Source organism: Dermochelys coriacea, chromosome 11 (genome assembly GCF_009764565.3).
Source record: "Dermochelys coriacea isolate rDerCor1 chromosome 11, rDerCor1.pri.v4, whole genome shotgun sequence".
NCBI lineage: Eukaryota > Metazoa > Chordata > Testudines > Dermochelyidae > Dermochelys > Dermochelys coriacea.
This window is the reverse complement of record NC_050078.2, coordinates 44,646,681-44,663,486: the sequence shown is the minus strand read 5'-3', so window position 1 is coordinate 44,663,486 and position 16,806 is coordinate 44,646,681. Positions and strand designations below refer to the sequence as shown.

Genomic DNA, 16,806 nt, shown 5'->3' with positions numbered 1-16,806 from the left:
ATTAATGTTAAAATGCCTAAAGCCAAAATGACAATAGGTGTCAGAATGAAAAATCTGAACAAGCTATAAATGTATTGTTTTTAACATTGTTTGGTTTAAATAAGTTTTTATCTATTCTATTAAAAAGTCTCTCTCTCTGTGTATATAATGTATATACATGCACACAATAACAAAAGGAACCCAACAAATAACTCCAAACACCTTTTCCCCCGAAATTATGACTGCTCTATTCTGTCTACTGTCTTAGACTTACATTGTATGACTCCTGTCCCCCAAAGAGGCACATCTGTTTGCTGTGACTCTCATGGGGCTATAACAGTGAAAAAAGAATATTAAATAGTCAGCAGGTAGCTCAACTAAAAATACTTTTAAACGGCTTTTTTCCCTTGGAGATGCTGTATATTTGGTTTTCATTCAGGGTCAGGGGAGAGATTTTTTTCTACAAGCAGCATACTGTATAAAAAAGTGTTTATATTTTGTACAGATTTTGCATGCACACACACTCTGCAATTAGCCTTTACCATATGGAAAAATAACCTACATCTTGGATTACTGTGAACTGGATACAATTTTGTAGACAATTTAAATCTCTTTAACTTGCTAAATACTAATCAAATCTGAATGTATTTATGGTTTAGGTTTTGTGGTTTTAGCTCAATCTTATTCCCTTTTTTCCTTTCAGACTGTTTTGATGGCATTTTTCTCTTTTTAAATTGTATTATTGAACAAATGGTTTTCTTGAATAAAAGAGAGCCCCTCTGACAAAAAATGAGGGAGAAATTGCTTACCAGGCATGTTTTTCCAAGGCCTATTCAGATTTACCAAATAATGAATAAGACCTCCAAAAATCAGGCAAAGGCAGCTTCCTGAGGTGCCAGAGTAATGTGTGATTGTGAACAAAGTTGCATTCAAGTGGCTGGATCACAGGATAGGCTGGCTCAGAGAATAAAGGACCTAATATTACCAGTTAACCCATTTCCCAGGCTAGGATTTAAAGAGATAATGTTAGAATGTGTTAGCAAACACATTTGAAAAAAATCTAATGTAGGCAAGGCAGTGTATGTGTTTAAAAATGCTAAACTGGTGGAGTTACCCTAGACTTTAATAGTAGCAGCAGTATTAGTCTGTATCCGCAAAAAGAAAAGGAGTACTTGTGGCACCTTCGAGACTAACAAATGTATTTGAGCATAAGCTTTCGTGAGCTACAGCTCATTTCATCAGATGCATTCAGTGGAAAATACAGTGGGGAGATTTATATACATAGAGAACATGAAACAATGGGTGTTACCATACATACTGTAAGGAGAGTGATCAGGTAAGGTGAGCTATTACCAGCAGCAGAGCGGGGTGGGGTGGGGGGGAACCTTTTGTAGTGATAATCAAGGTGGGCCATTTCCAGCAGTTGACAAGAACATCTGAGGAACAGTGGGGGTGGGGGGGAATAAACATGGGGAATTAGTTTTATTTTGTGTAATGACCATCCACTCCCAGTCTTTATTCAAGCCAAAGTTAATTGTATCCACTTTGCAAATTAATTCCAATTCAGCAGTCTCTCTTTGGAGTCTGTTATTGAAGTTTTTTTGCTGCAGAATTGCCACTTTTAGGTCTTAATCGAGTGACCAAAGAGATTGAAGTGTTCTCCGACTGGTTTTTGAATGTTATAATTCTTGACGTCTGATTTGTGTCCATTTATTCTTTTACGTAGAGACTGTCCACTTTGACCAATGTACATGGCAGAGGGGCATTGCTGGCACATGATGGCATATATCACATTGGTAGATGTGCAGGTGAATGAGCCTCTGATAGTGTGGTTGATGTGATTAGGCCCTATGATGGTATCCCCTGAATAGATAGATATGTGGACAGAGTTGGCAACGGGCTTTGTTGCAAGGATAGGTTCCTGGGTTAGTGGTTCTGTTGTGTTGTGTGTGGTTGCTGGTGAGTATTTGCTTCAGGTTGGGGGTCTCTCTGTAAGCAAGGACTGGCCTGTCTCCGAAGATCTGTGAGAGTGATGGGTCATCCTTCAGGATAGGTTGTAGATCTTTGATGATGCATTGGAGAGATTTTAGTTGGGGGCTGAAGGTGATGGCTAGTGGTGTTCTGTTATTTTCTTTGTTCGGCCTGTCCTGTAGTAGGTAACTTCTGGGTACTCTTCTGGCTCTGTCAATCTGTTTCTTCACTTCATTAGGTGGGTATTGTTGTAAGAATGCTTGATAGAGATCTTGTAGGTGTTTGTCTCTGTCTGAGGGGTTGGAGCAAATGCGGTTGTATAGAAGACCTTGGCTGTAGACAATGGATCATGTGGTGTGGTCTGGATGAAAGCTGGAGGCATGTAGGTAGGCATAGCGGTCAGTAGGTTTCCGGTATAGGGCGGTGTTTATGTGACCATTGCTTATTAACACCGTAGTGTCCAGGAAGTGGATCTCTTGTGTGGACTGGTCCAGGCTGAGGTTGATGGTTGATGGTCAACAAACTTGACCAGCTTAATGATAATGGGCAAAGCTTGAGGCAGTGTGCTTTGTGTATGCTTTTCAAACATGTTAATGTCAGCTAACACATCACCTTTAAATCTTAGTGCAAGGCTACAGTACAAAATTAAATCAGCCTAACTTATGTTGATGTACAGCCACCACAGTAATTACATTGCTTTTGCATGTCCACACTACGCTTCTGGTGTTGCTGGCATGTAGCTAACCAGGAGTGCTTGCACCAATTTAATTGTCAGTGTGGGGCATTGTGGGATGGCTTCTGGAATGCAGCAACAGTCAATGTAAGCAATGTAGTGTCTACACTGACACTGTGTCAACCTAACTGCATTGATCTAAGCGCTATGCCTCTCGCGGAGGTGGAGTTATTAAGTCAATGTAGTGGTAGATTTACATCGGTGGGAAACTACATTTTAGTTAGACACTTACAGAGTTAAGTCAACATAAGCTGCCTTATGGCAACCTAACTCTGTGGTATAGACCAGGCCGGTAGCCTGAACAAGGACAAAGAGATTGGGTGTGTTTTGTCAGGAGAAAAAGGTGTGTTTTTCAATCTTGTTAGCTCAATTGAGTTAGCTTACCACTACTGAAAACCCTGTTAAGATGCAGGCTAACGTGTTGAAGGTAATACTAATGAATGCACTTAGATCCAGCCCTTCTCAAATATATATATAAAGAAATAATCACAATATGGAAAGAGGCAAAGAATAAATATAAGATTTTTTGATACAGATCTAACTAATGTGGGTCCTCTCCACAGTAAAGAAAAGATCCTAAGATATCAAGCAAATGATCCATGAATGGGAAAGAGAAATTCACAGAAGTAATATTACCAAAGGTGAAAACAAACCCAGGACATGAGCTTTACGGCAATACAGGTAAGACATTTTCTGCTCCTTAAATCAAAGTGTTCAGAGTAATATTTTATTTTATGAATAAGCCTTAATATTTTAGGTGATTATTAATTCCCCATGAATGATTAACACCTTGGAAGACATTAATTAGAAATAATTGTATTATTAGGTAAATACTAAACATTACAGGCTATAGTGTATTACTTGGGGAGATCTGCAAGGGAATTTCCTGATTGTCTACATATCTGTGCATATGGGTAGAGGGTAGAGGAAATAAATCTTGTTCCTCCACTGACTGTAATGCAGATCTGGCTTGGGAGGGTTTTCAGATCTGTACAGCTCAAACACATGGTCAGCATTCAACCAATAGTTAGCCTTCCATCTGGGACTGGATTAAAATGTGTGGGATTGATTCAAAATGCTTTTTCCCCTCACTGCTAAACATGGAAAACTCTCACTTTTATTTTCTAATCTGAATTTACACACTCTCCTGACTCTGACTACATTATATAAAGCACAGTTGTGACTACTCTTCCAGCATAAACAATAGCTCCCTAAAAATTGTTTCATGAAGGATTATCCCAGGGTTTTTAAAAAATATCATATTATGTTCAAATAAGCAATTCCTACTCTGCACTTATTCTCCCAGTTATGTTTACTGTTCCCAGTAGCTAGGATCTTATTTTCTGATTGTAGCGTGCCTTGTCTTTTTGTTTTCCATGTTCTGTTCACAAATTGTGCTTCATTTTAAAAAAGTCTGAAATTTTTAAAAGGTGATCTCAAATTGATTTTTCCTTGTCTATTCTTGCTGAGGGAAACTTCTTGTCTTTTGACACTTTCAGAGTACTTATCTGAGGAACATGGGTACAGTTTCTTTTTATATATAGCACAAAACATATGTAAATAGAGATGTGTCTATCACAAGGTGCCAAAATGAATTTGTTGATTCCTCCAGGGGAGTGTCTCACATCCACATTTTATACTAATGTTTGCAATGAGACTTTCACCTTAAGACATATCTTAGAAAAATACGACATCTGTCTAGTGATCCCACTTTTGAGTAAGCAGCTGTATATCATTCATTTCTCCCTATAAACCGGAAGAACATATTTATTTAGGAATAAATAGTTCTAAATACAAACACATTTTCCCCTTTTATATGAAATGGTCTTAATTTAAGATTGTGTCAGGACCAAAGTTGACTTCCACATGTTTTCTTCTAAGTACCTCTCTCCTTAAATTTTTTTCTGGACTACACCTGCAGCTCCAAAGTGAAAGCTGTGCATCTAGCATAAAACCATAGAGAACGCAGAGCCCCATTAACACATTGTAGCTGTTTAATTGCTTATTTGAGATATATGCGTAAAATCAACTGGGAGGATTTAACCTAAAACAATATGTCTGTGTAGGTGTTAGTGAACAACAGCAGCAGCTAATTTCTAGGGCCAAATTTACTTTTAAACGCCTGAAATACAGGGACATATTTTCTGAGACAGCAAATCATATTAAAAGATAAAACCATTTGAGTGGCACTAATATGTTCAGATTTCACCACAGTAATGACAGTGTACACCTGCTTACCAAATACTTTAGGTCACATTGCAATAGGCACAGTTGGAAACTGCTGAATATACTAGAAATATTTATGGCAATATATAACCTGATGACATTTCATGCCTTCAGGACACAGGTGATTTGAGTTCTCCTGGTTTCGTTGACCATATAATTAATCATTTTCCATATATTAATAAGAAAGATAGTAATGTAAGCAGTTTACACAAACAAAAATCTAAGATAATGTCAACTGTATAATACATAAAAATGGAATAATATTTTGAGACAGTAATTAATTTTTTAACAAGTGATTTCACATAACTGAAACAGCATTCACATTGGAAATGTTGTCTTTTTTTTAATGAGAAAACTATTTCAAGTAAACAGTTCTTAGCAGGATTAGATAGAAGAAGCAGACGAATGTGGCTTTTTGTGAAATACCCATTTGATCTCTTCTGGGTCCTGTTGAAAAGTTGAACTATCTATAAGTTTTCATAATGTAAGGCTTTGCCCACACCAGAGCTTGTATCAATGCTTGCAAAAACACTGATGCTCAAACACAGATGAAATGTGGTTTGCAACCTGTGACCAGGGTCCCAGTGGGAGTCAGCTGTGATCACTCAATTAGGGTGAACTGCAAAGAATGAGGCAGACAATCCCCAAAAAGCTGTTGGATATTCCAATACTTAGATTTATCAAGACAGCATAAAACAGCTTCTTTTATACCTTACTGGTTACTCAGAAGTTCAAACAACACAGTTTCCTTAAAGTGATCCAGCCTCAGGTCTCCATCCAGGTACCCATGTCAAATATGATGAAGATTTCTGAAAATCTTATTTCATCATATAAAAGAAAAGGTTCTACCAATCCCAAAGGATTGGACACATTACCTCCCAGGTTATTGACTATTCCAGATCTTACTCAAAAACACGCATACAGCCAATTCTTATTAACTAAACTAAAATTTATTACGAAACAAAAGAGAGAGATTATGGTTAAAAGATCAATATACATACAGACAGGAGTTCAGTTCTTAAGATTCAGATTTATAGCAGAGATGGTGATCTTTGTAGTTGCAAAGAGTTATTTCAGAAATAGTTCATAGGTTATAGTTCAATGTCATTGTAGGGTGTTCCAGTTTAGGACTGGGATCTCAGTCCTTATGGCCTAAGCTTCCCCTGTATGAAGCCTTAAGCGGATCTGAGATGAACAGGATCAGGACCCAAGGATCTTTTATACAATTTCATGTCCTTTTTGACAAGTTGGAGTTCTTCCGGGAGCAAAAGGTAATTAGCATGACTTTGAAGGAGGTCCATCACCAGTACTTAGCTATATGAATTAACATAAGGCAATTTGCTTGTTCCTCCACCTTTCACAGATGACTTGCTATACATTTAAAAGAGAGATGAGTACAGAGAGATCCTGTATTTACAATTCATTTAAATGCTAGTATTTTCTTTTGATTGAATTATCAGACTACAGCATAGACAAGGACTGTTGATTACATTGTCCACCCCCATCCATATATATGTATTTACACAAAAACACAAACATTATCTACCCACATGTTTTTAAGGGTTGTTTAATTTGCAGGATGTTTAACTCTTTCTGGCCATGCGTCACACAATCACACTCAATATGGTGTCCCTCTAACCTACACTTACTATATGTCAAGAGAACTGGTTACAATACTCTTGTCCCCAATGTGATTGAAACACTTTGATGATTTTGTAGTGTTGGTGGAATCTAACTGTTTTTTAACAATGTCCTCAAAACATAAAAAAATCCTGGATAAAGTCTTTAAAAGTCATAGGATCAAATCCTCAGCTGATGTAAGCTCCTGAGACCTTGATGGAGTTGTATCAACTTACACGAACCGAGGCCTTGTCTACACGGGGGGGATTTAGTTCATTCTGAGTTGACGGATACTAGTTGGTGTGTAAAGTACTTCAGAGTCTGAGCTCCAGCCCGAACCGCAATGTTTATACTGCTGTTTTTAATGCTGTAGAGTGAGCCTCAGATGCCTGAATCTGTAGACCAATTTGGCATAGGGAGATCAACTGTTAGGGGCATTGTCATACAGGTGTGTGATGCTGTGCATTAAGATAGTGCACCAAGTTATAAACCTTGTAAGACTCAGGAGATGATCAATGGTTTTGCACACATAGAGTTCCCAAACTGTATTGCGAGCAACTGATGGGACCCAGGTGCCTATTGTTTGCCCCTCTCACCAGGGCTCAAGAGTTTATAAATAGAAAGGAGTATTTCTTCCTGGTGCTCTAATGCCTGATTGAGCACCGTCAAAGGTGCATAAACATAAATGGTAGTCTGCAAAGGTCCCATGATGCTAGGATCTTTTGGAACTCGGCGCTGTTTGACTTTATGAATAAAGGAAGCTGCCTCCAGGTGACTATGGCCATTAATGGTACAGAGATTGCTCCCATTATGCTAGGAGGGTTCTTCCTGGCTAAAGATTGTCCTCTGCTTCCCTGGTGAATGAAGCCATTCTCAGGCCACTTGGACAGAAGAAAGGAACTCTTTAACAATTGCCCTGATGTAATATTTCGAGCTGACCAGTGGGAAGCACAAATTCAGCCATTCCTGACCATGACTGTAGTGTGTATAGTGGTTAATAGCGGGACTCAGGAGAGAGAGGAGAGAGCTATTACTGTTAGCCAATTGTGGTTGATTCTTACACTTGGCAATATCACTAGCTACTCGCCTGCTGCCAGCTCTCTTTTTACCCTTTTGTTTGGTTCAGTGACCCTTTGTCAACAATTTCTACTTTAACCTATGGATTGCATCATGGTTTTAACAAATATATATGTGCTTACATTTGTGTATTGTTTTTTTTTAATCCCTTTCTGCACTGGGGCATTAATGTTTGCTAGTTACAAGCAGTCAGTTATCAATAACTGGAACAGTGCTTGTTGTGAATTTTCAAATACTGCTGTGGCAAGAGATGGTAGAAATTTTTTGATTTAAAAAGTGTTGTAAAAAGTCTTTTTTAAAACAGAAATTTGTGTGACGTTTTAATTTTTTTAAATTTAAATTTTTTATGAACTCCAAAACCAAAAGAAGTTGGTTCTCATATTTTTGCATTTCAATTTTTCCTTTTTTTCCCATTCCCTTCTACTCTTTTTTTCAGTGTCAAAAGGGGAAAGTAGTAAAAAGGAAAAAAGGGAAAGACAGAAGAGAAAAAACTCTGAACTGACAATGTTCCAGTCAAAACATTTTGAATAAATTTATGAACCCCTGGATTTTTAATTTTTTGCAAAAACACTCTTTATCATTTTTGACCACCTCTAGCTGCTGCATTTGGTGTGCTAGTGTGAACAGAGCCTAAGGGCTTGTCTTCACTATCGAGCTACATGGGTGCAGCTGTGTTTGGCTGTCTCTGCCCCCAGGAGGCTATTCATTAACTGAGGGCTGCTGGAGGGTAGTGTGAGCACTCGAGCCATGCCTCCTTCTCAGAGGAAGGCCTCTAGCATGCCCCCCAAGCTGGGGCTGTCTGGAGGGTGACATAAGACATGGCTATGCTGGAGTAATGCAAAGACACTAGGGTGGGATTCAGGACTGAAGACACAGTATATAGATACCATTACTTAGTAACTAAACTCCCATCTACACTAAAACGTGGTTAAAACACAGTTTTGTTGTATGGTACTGAGGGGACTGGACCATGTTTTAAGCCAGATAATGTCTACACTGTCTAGAAAAACCAAATTCACTCCCTTCTTGGGGTTCTGCTTTATTGGTATTTAAATAATTGAACATAAACCTCAAGCCTAAATTTTCTCCCCAAATCTAACTGTTCCTGCAGGACTTCCCTGTTCCTGTTCCTACATCCCTCTGACCAGAACGTAGTGCTTGCACCCTGGGTTTGTTTAGGAGCCCTAAATACCTGTGTAGGATTGTAGATCCTGCTACCTTGTTACAATTTCTAAATTGTGCTACAACCCTTCAAAGTTACAGACTGTAGCATGGTTTGGGAACATGGATATATCATAGTTTGTTCCCATCTGTGCTGCAAAACAGGGATGTGTTTTTAACTGGGGATGGAGGTCAGGTGGGGGAACTGTTTTGTAAATGGGTATTCTCCAGAATAAACATGGTGTGAGAAACAAGGTGGGTTAGTTAATATCTTTTATTGGACCAACTTCGGTTGGTGAAAGGGACAAGCTTTCAAGCCACAAAGAGCTTTTCTTAAGTCTGGGAAGATACTCCAAGTGTCACAGCTAAACGTTTTGAGAACACAGATTTGATATGTTTCCTATCACTTTTGAGAAAAATCTACACACATATAATGAATCTGAGAGATTATATCTGTGTGCTTTTTATAGTACTGAGGGGGAGGGGGGAAGAATCTTTTTTTTTTTTTTTGCCTAAGAGTGTCACATACAGCTACAGGCAGATTACTAAGTTTACCATAAATGAAAAACAGTATTCCCTGGTTTATTTTTTAAGGTGCTGTAATGTGTGTGCTACTGAGAGGTAGAGCTGAAAGTTAAAGCCAAAGTACAGCTTGTTACGACATGTGGTCTCAATCAGAGTATTGCCCTGGCAGTTATTGTTCAACAGGGAGACTTTGGTCTGAAAAGAAGGTCAATGTGAGTGATCTGAAGAAGAAAAATCAGCTATTAATGAGTAAGAATGCCCTTATTTCTGATTCTCAAGTTCTCCTACTTTTGCTATTGAGCCAAGCACCGCAGATTAGTAGGAGAAAATATTTTTGTTTTTGTTGATATATTAAAAAAGTTGTTGGAGAATTGTGCGGTGGAAGATACAGAAAGAAAAAAAAATCTTTTTCGTACAAGTGGTGGGTGGATACGGACTGTGGAGGCCATGTCTACTCTACCATTTTTGTCTGCAAAACTTACGTTGCTCAGGGATGTGAAAAAAGCACGCCCCCCCCGAGCAACATAAATTATGCTGGCAGAAGTGATAGTGTGCACAGCGCTATGTCGGCGGCAAGCTTCTCCCACTGAAATAGCTACCGCCACTTGTTGGTTTAATTTATAAAGATTTAATTATGTTGACAGAAGAGCTCTCTCCCATGAGCATAGAGTGACTACATTAAAGATCTTAAAGTGGCGCAGCTGGATTGGTACAGCTGTGCCGTTGTAAGCTCTCTAGTGTGGACATAGCCTCAGACTCCCTTGGGCTATCTTTGATCATACTTATATATGGAGGAACTGGGAATAACTCCACCTAAGTCAATTGAGTGTAAAACTGGGCTACATAACACAGAATCTCAGTCATTTCTGCATTTTGTCAAGTTGTGTTTACATAATAGTCTAAAATTTTCCTGCTGCATTTAACCCTGTTCTACTAGATGTAGGCCCAAGTCACAAAATTCAGATTCAGATTTGAATTTTCCTGACGTTTGGAGTTATTTGGATTCAAGGTTTGCATTCTGGTCCTTCACTAATTACTGTCCATTGCTTTGTTTGTATTGATAAGTGAAACCAGTATAGTCCTTTTATATAATGTTCTTTTTATAATATTCCTTTATTTATAAATGGTTGTCATGTCTCCTATCACTCTTCGTCTCTTTTTTTACTCAGTTCTCAAAACTTTTCTTCATAAATTTTATTTTCATACCTTTTTAATTTTAATTTTTCACCTCTGAACCCTCTCCATCTTTTTTTAAATGTGATGACTTGCACTGCACAAAACAAACTTACTTACATGTTAAAAATAAACAATACTCACAAGAAAAATCTGTTTTATTTCTAAGTAATACAGTGTCAGTATTCTGCTTTCTGAGGCCCTAATCCTGCAATTGCATCTGTATGAGAGACACTTACACTTGCATGGAGCCCCACTGAAGATAATGGGGCTATGCATGGAGCCGCACTGAAGACAATGGGGCTATGTGTGGGTGCAGCAGTCCACCCGAGCAGAACAAATTGGAGAAGCAGGGCCCAAGTTGGTCCTGTTCTTCTCTATCATTAAAAGAAATGTATCCCCTCTCCCAGAACTCCTGAAAGGTAATGCTACTTTAAATTTTGCAGGAGAGATTGTGAGATTGTTAGTAGAATTAATTAGTTCTATTATAAAGTAAAATATATGAGCCAGAGGCCCAGGTCTGCATTTTGAAATATACTATAAATACAAAGTATGCAAAGAAAATCAGAATGTACATAGTATCCTTTTTTTAGTACCCATACCTTATACTTTGGTTGCCTTTTGTTTCCCTAGTCATCTAGTGATCAGAGAATCTGATGGTCCTAAATACTGGCTGCAATGCTATAGTCCATCTGCTTTCTACCTAACCCTATTAAAAGAAGTGGCACTCCTATGCAGGCTTATGGACTGCTCTGATAAGAGTCTGTTTACGACACATAATATTTGGATGCCTTTCTGGAAACTGGAAATCAGATCCAGATGAACTGATTAGGTGAAATAGTTTTGTAGTCTCAGTTTTAATCCCTGTTATATTTTAGCAAACATCACAAATACACCAAGTAGTTAGCATGTTTATTGATGCCTGGGATTTGAAACATCAGGAGGTCAAATCAGAGTTGTTTTGGCAGAGCTAAAAGGAGGAGTTTATACAGCAGCACTAATATCAATGTCTTGAAACTGAACTACAAAATTAAGATTTGGGTTCATATTATCAACCCCATCCCCACAAACTTCAGGAGTGGTTAGATGCAAAGATGTGCTTTGGGTCCATCTCTAGTCTTAATATGCATCAGCACTAAGAAAAGGGCTCCTGAATCTATGAGGAAAAAAATATACATTGAAGTTCACTAAATAAAAAAGTGTACATTTGACAAGTAAGTCTATCCTTGTGACATAGAAACTGTGTTTTACTGCAGAGAATTGCTTTTTCCACAAAATAAAGAGGTGAAAATTGTCAGTTTTGTGAAACCTGATTTTGCTTTGTAAGTACCTTCCCCTCCCCCTTCCCAACCGCTCTCCATATAAATACTGAGAAGCTTGGCATAAAGAACGCAGCCTGGGGCATACCTCATAAAACTTACAGTGCAATTAAATGAGCAATTTCTATTGGAAATAAAATGGGTACGATGAGAAGAATATGAATTAAACCAAGCAAGAATGGAGTCAGACAACCCAACATAGTACTCAAGGCTCTTCTAAAGATCCCCGGGGTCAGCAGTTCCAAATGCAGCTGACAGGTCAAGGCCAATCAGTAAAGAAAGATAACTGCAGTTTGCAATGAAAAGCAGGTCATTCCAAATTTTGATTAATGTAGTCTCAGTGCTGTGGCTTCCACTCAAATGGGTTAGCAAAATAAAGACAGATAGCAGTGGATTAATTCTAGCACTTCTTTATCGTACTGCAACCATTACAAGCATCTCTACTGCAATCACTATAACTAGTGTTTCTCCAATTTATGACCCTTTGTCTCACATTGCCATCTGTCCTGAATTTTATGGAATTGCCTCGGTTACATGGGACTGTTCTACTGAGCATGTGCAGGACCATCAAAGTAACCCAAAATAACTTCAGGACAGTGCAACACCAGCATGCTCTGTTGTGACATTATGATGTGTTGATGCCATGACAGAACATATAGCAACAAATGGCAACTGTAGCATCCTAGAAAGGGTTTGTAATTTACTGTTTATTGACAGGGTTTTGTTAGACAAAGCTCAGTCTCAAAATCTGTTGTATTAACTTTAGTTGCAGAAACAACACAGTGCCAGGATAACCTGTAACAAACAACATTTAGGCATTTGAAAACCCCAGATGTATTTAAGAAATGTTGATATTAAACATCTTGTGAAAAGATATGTGCCCTCACCCCCACACAATCTTTTTTTTCCTAACAGAGAGGTGGCCATTGCTGTTTCTTTGTGCTCTTCTGTTTTTAAAAGAAATTAGACAACAAAGTGTTCGCATTCACAATCCTGGCCAATGCAGGATTGAAATCTGCTTAGAAAAAACTGTCACATTGGCCAAGAATGCAAGTGGAACGACCTTAGAGAGATTTAAAACGGCGAAAGAAAATATGTTTTGGCAGTGTTCCTCTTATTACTCTTCAGGATTTTTTCTGAAAAGCAACAGTTCCTTCTTTAATTAGAAGAAGGAAAAAATGTGGCACCAATTTTAATAGTTGCTGACATTTTATTCAATAACCTCCAGTTCTGCCATATATATCCTTCCAAATGCATAACCTAGCAGAAATGGTGATCTCAGTCAAGACTATAGACTTTATGAAGCTCATGCTCACTCCAGTAGCACAGATAAATTCTGTGCCTGTGTGTAACCTCTTCAGTGACAGAAGTGCTTAATGCAACTGCTGTTTTTGCTCCTCTTTTTGCTCTGGGAGAGAAGCAAGGTGCTGTGGTGCTGTCTTACGGCTAGATTCTGATACCCTTACCAACATGGAGTAGTGCTGTACTCTGTAATGGCCCCATTGATTTCAAGGGTATTGGGAACAGGGAGTATCTTGTAGTGCTGTATACAGACTATTTTAAGAGTTATATTCCTCACATCCAGAAAATGGTTTAGGACAAAAAAATCATGTAAGAGGTGTACTTTCTCAGAGTGGGGATTAAACTGCTACCTTCTATCTCACTGAATATCACCCCTCCCACAAATACATTGTGCATTTGGGATTTCCTGTTGTCTCAGTGAGGTGAGCTTTTCCGTGGGGAGAGAGAGGAGACCTGTTCAACCGTTATGGGGAAAAAGGGGTATTGGCTAGATATTACACAGAATCTGTAATGTGGATGACATTGCTAGTCAAAGTGCAAAACAGTCTCTCTCTGGCTCTGTGGAAGATAGCTGAAAAAGTGAGTACAGCAGCACAGCCATATGTTGCACAAACTTTCCTGATAATCCCGCCCTGGAGCCATCATGGCCAGAGGGGCCTGGCTCCAATGAAGCTGTGCTGCTAGGGCTCAAAGGTAAATCACTGGGGGACAGAAGAGCCATTGTAATTGCACAAGTCCTCTGTGCATGCCCCATGTTTCATAGTGGCTTTTCTGTTGTGTGGATGTGGGAAACTGGATTATTCTTAGTAACGATTTCCTCACAGTGTTAAACCTTCTTGGGGCTTTTCACACAGGAGGACACGTTCAGGCTCCAGATTTGCTTTACTTCTGCTAAGTTAGTCCCAGGGTACTGATATCTGTATTACACATACATTTTTATTTAGTTTTCTTTTTCACGTACACAAGTATAAAGCTAATGGACAATATGTGATGGCTCCCATGTATTTCCTTGCCATCTCTTCTAAAGGCATTCTGAAAGAGTCAGAACAGAGCTCAGCAATGCAGATTTTAGCAGTGTCAGGGCTATTCCAATCCCAGAGCAGAAACCTAGATTCTTGGGGCATCATGTACAGGCAGTTATTAGGAAAGGGAAATCAGCAAAAGAGATCTATTGTGTGAGTTTTATTAGCAGGTCCAGTAAAGAAGGTTCCTTAGGAGTGAACCTGATGTGCCCTTTGAGGTTATTTGGGACTGGAAAGTCTGGTAAAGTGGCAATTGATTTGGGTTTATACCCCTCATAACCCAACATGGTGACCTGTACACTTTCTCATCTGGGGGCGGGGGGCAAATCAGACCCTTACGTCTATGCACAGAACCATTTATTTCTGTTTAATAAAAATGAATGAACTCAGAGTCCATTAACTTTATACATTTATTTTTTCAGCAAATGACTTAGTGATCATGGAGAATACTACCTTCAGACTCATTTTAGTTTATGACCCCAAATATTTCTCATTTGCTTTGAATAATTGTTTTCTGTTGAAAATTATGTGGCTGGGTGGTTAATTAGTAAAATATACAATGGGCTACATCACCACATTTTTAAAGCTATGGTGCCAGCTAGTGGTGAAAGATGATATACAGATAGTGTCTCAGACTTGTCATTTATGTAAGTGTATAGTATATTTTTATGTGCATCATGATAATGTGACATTAAATTTTATTTGTCAGTTATCACTGCATTGTGACTGAAAAAAAATAAAATCAAGCAGCTGCCATCATTTTCCAATTGGGGATTGTTTATTTGAAACCTTCTTGCCATTATTGATGGAGAGATTGCATCATGCATTAGACCGTTTGCCAGTCTTTAGTCTCTGGTTTCTTATTTGTGGACATCACTAGCTATCTATTCTGGATATGTAACTACTGTAGCATTTGATCATAAATGCTACATTTCTTAAAAATGTGGTATATTTTAATATTGTGTTTTTTTTCAAAAAAATTCAGTTGAGAGTATTTCTTTTCTGAGTGTACCTATGCTATCTCTGTTATTGATTCACTTATGAACACTAAGAAGGAGAGCTATAACGTGGCTAATAAAGTGTAAAACTCTTCAATGGCTATTTTTTTGATTCATTGTATATAAGATAAAAGCATATAAGATAAAATTCAGCTAATTTCTTATGTACATCAAACATTTGTGTTCAAATCATCATATTCATGTAAGTGAATAGAAAGAAGTAAAATTTGCAGGGAAATTGAAAATATACTTAGTATTTTTTTAATAAAGAATCATTGGCCATTTTTTCTAGTTTAATTAAGGAATAACTGATCTTAGTGGGGGTGTGGAAGGTTCTTGGATACTAATAAATAAAATTCGAGACTGAGGCATTTCTTTCATTAAATAGTGGGACCTGTTTATAACTCTATTACTTACTGCTAAATTCAATTATTATTACTAATACTCTACAAGTAATTTATAACTAAAAGCACACTGAAGGTTATAAAGAAGAACTTTTCTTTTTAAATGTTACATGTTCCCATGAAGGTCACCTATTGTGAATAAGGATACCCCAGATGAACACACTTGCAATAGTGTTTTGTGAAGATAGATCTAATGTTCGTGACATCTGCAAGCAGAACTGTCACAATCTTACTGGCAGTCTAATGTGTGTGACTGCACTAGTGTGAAAATACATTGTTATATCTAATGCCATTGAATTAAAAAAAACAATGATTTTTGTTGAGGGTTTACATCAACTGGTGCAAACTCACAGGCATATTATTTAAAAGGATAGTTGAGCTAAAAGTTATATGGAAGAAAAATCTTTATCTGTTACTGAAAGCAAATTAGATTATATTAATTGTGAAGGCATTTCAGACACCCAGTGTGCTTTTCACTATGTGTGCTGTTTGTTCACTTTTTGTATTTCATTCTGCTTGAACTAGACTGAAAAGAAAAGATTCTCTGATTCTTTAGTCATTCCATGCATAGCACTCATTATGAGGTCAATGGGAATTTTGTGTATAGAAGGCCTTCTGGCAAAAAAAGCTGATTTATTATTTACAAAGAAGAATTGCTACATTTGAGTTCCTGATGGCTAAATATCCTATCCTTTATTCGGAATGTTGTCGATGGAGCCCTCCACAGATCTCTCCCTTAGAAGATGGTGTGACTCAGTATGGGAATTTTCCACATCTGTTAGGAAACTGCTACAGATGGTTCAACTCACTATCTGACAGAACTCCTAGTGAACATCATCGAAGAGTACTGGGACCTCACTTGGACTAAATGTTAAGCTTGCCTCCTGTTCAGTGCCATTACATTTTCTCTAAAATAAGATTCTTAACCAATTCTATTGGACCCAGGATACACTTTTAAATGCAGCCAGACTGCAATCCTGTTTTATACAGTTGGCAAATGTGACTAAGTTAAACAGCACTGGTTGTCATTGTTCAAGCCTCTATCTAAGGATTGTGCCTCAAACATTGTAGTAGCTTGTAGTATCTTTTAAATCTTTATTGCATCTCTCAAATGATGATATAATGAACTTAATTTTTTTACTGTTAATTTTTTCTATTTTGTACTATCTTAGTTTGCAAGTAAACATTTTTTCTTCACCATTTTTGTGCTTCTTCCTTTGGCAAACACTGATGCAGTGTTTCCCCCCCTCACCTCCACCCAACTTCATGTTTGTCATGAAGTTGCTCCATGTTTGT

General features: G+C 38.0%; 1 long non-coding RNA gene across 1 annotated transcript in view; it reads left to right on the top strand.

Moving 5' to 3' along the window:
• Positions 1 to 16,806, top strand: part of LOC122458137 — a 23,256-nt gene extending 6,450 nt beyond the window's left edge. Inside the window, exons 2-3 of the long non-coding RNA XR_006278018.1 lie at positions 3,247 to 3,364; positions 16,036 to 16,806. This is a non-coding gene — a long non-coding RNA (uncharacterized LOC122458137). The remainder of the gene's footprint in view (positions 1 to 3,246; positions 3,365 to 16,035) is intronic.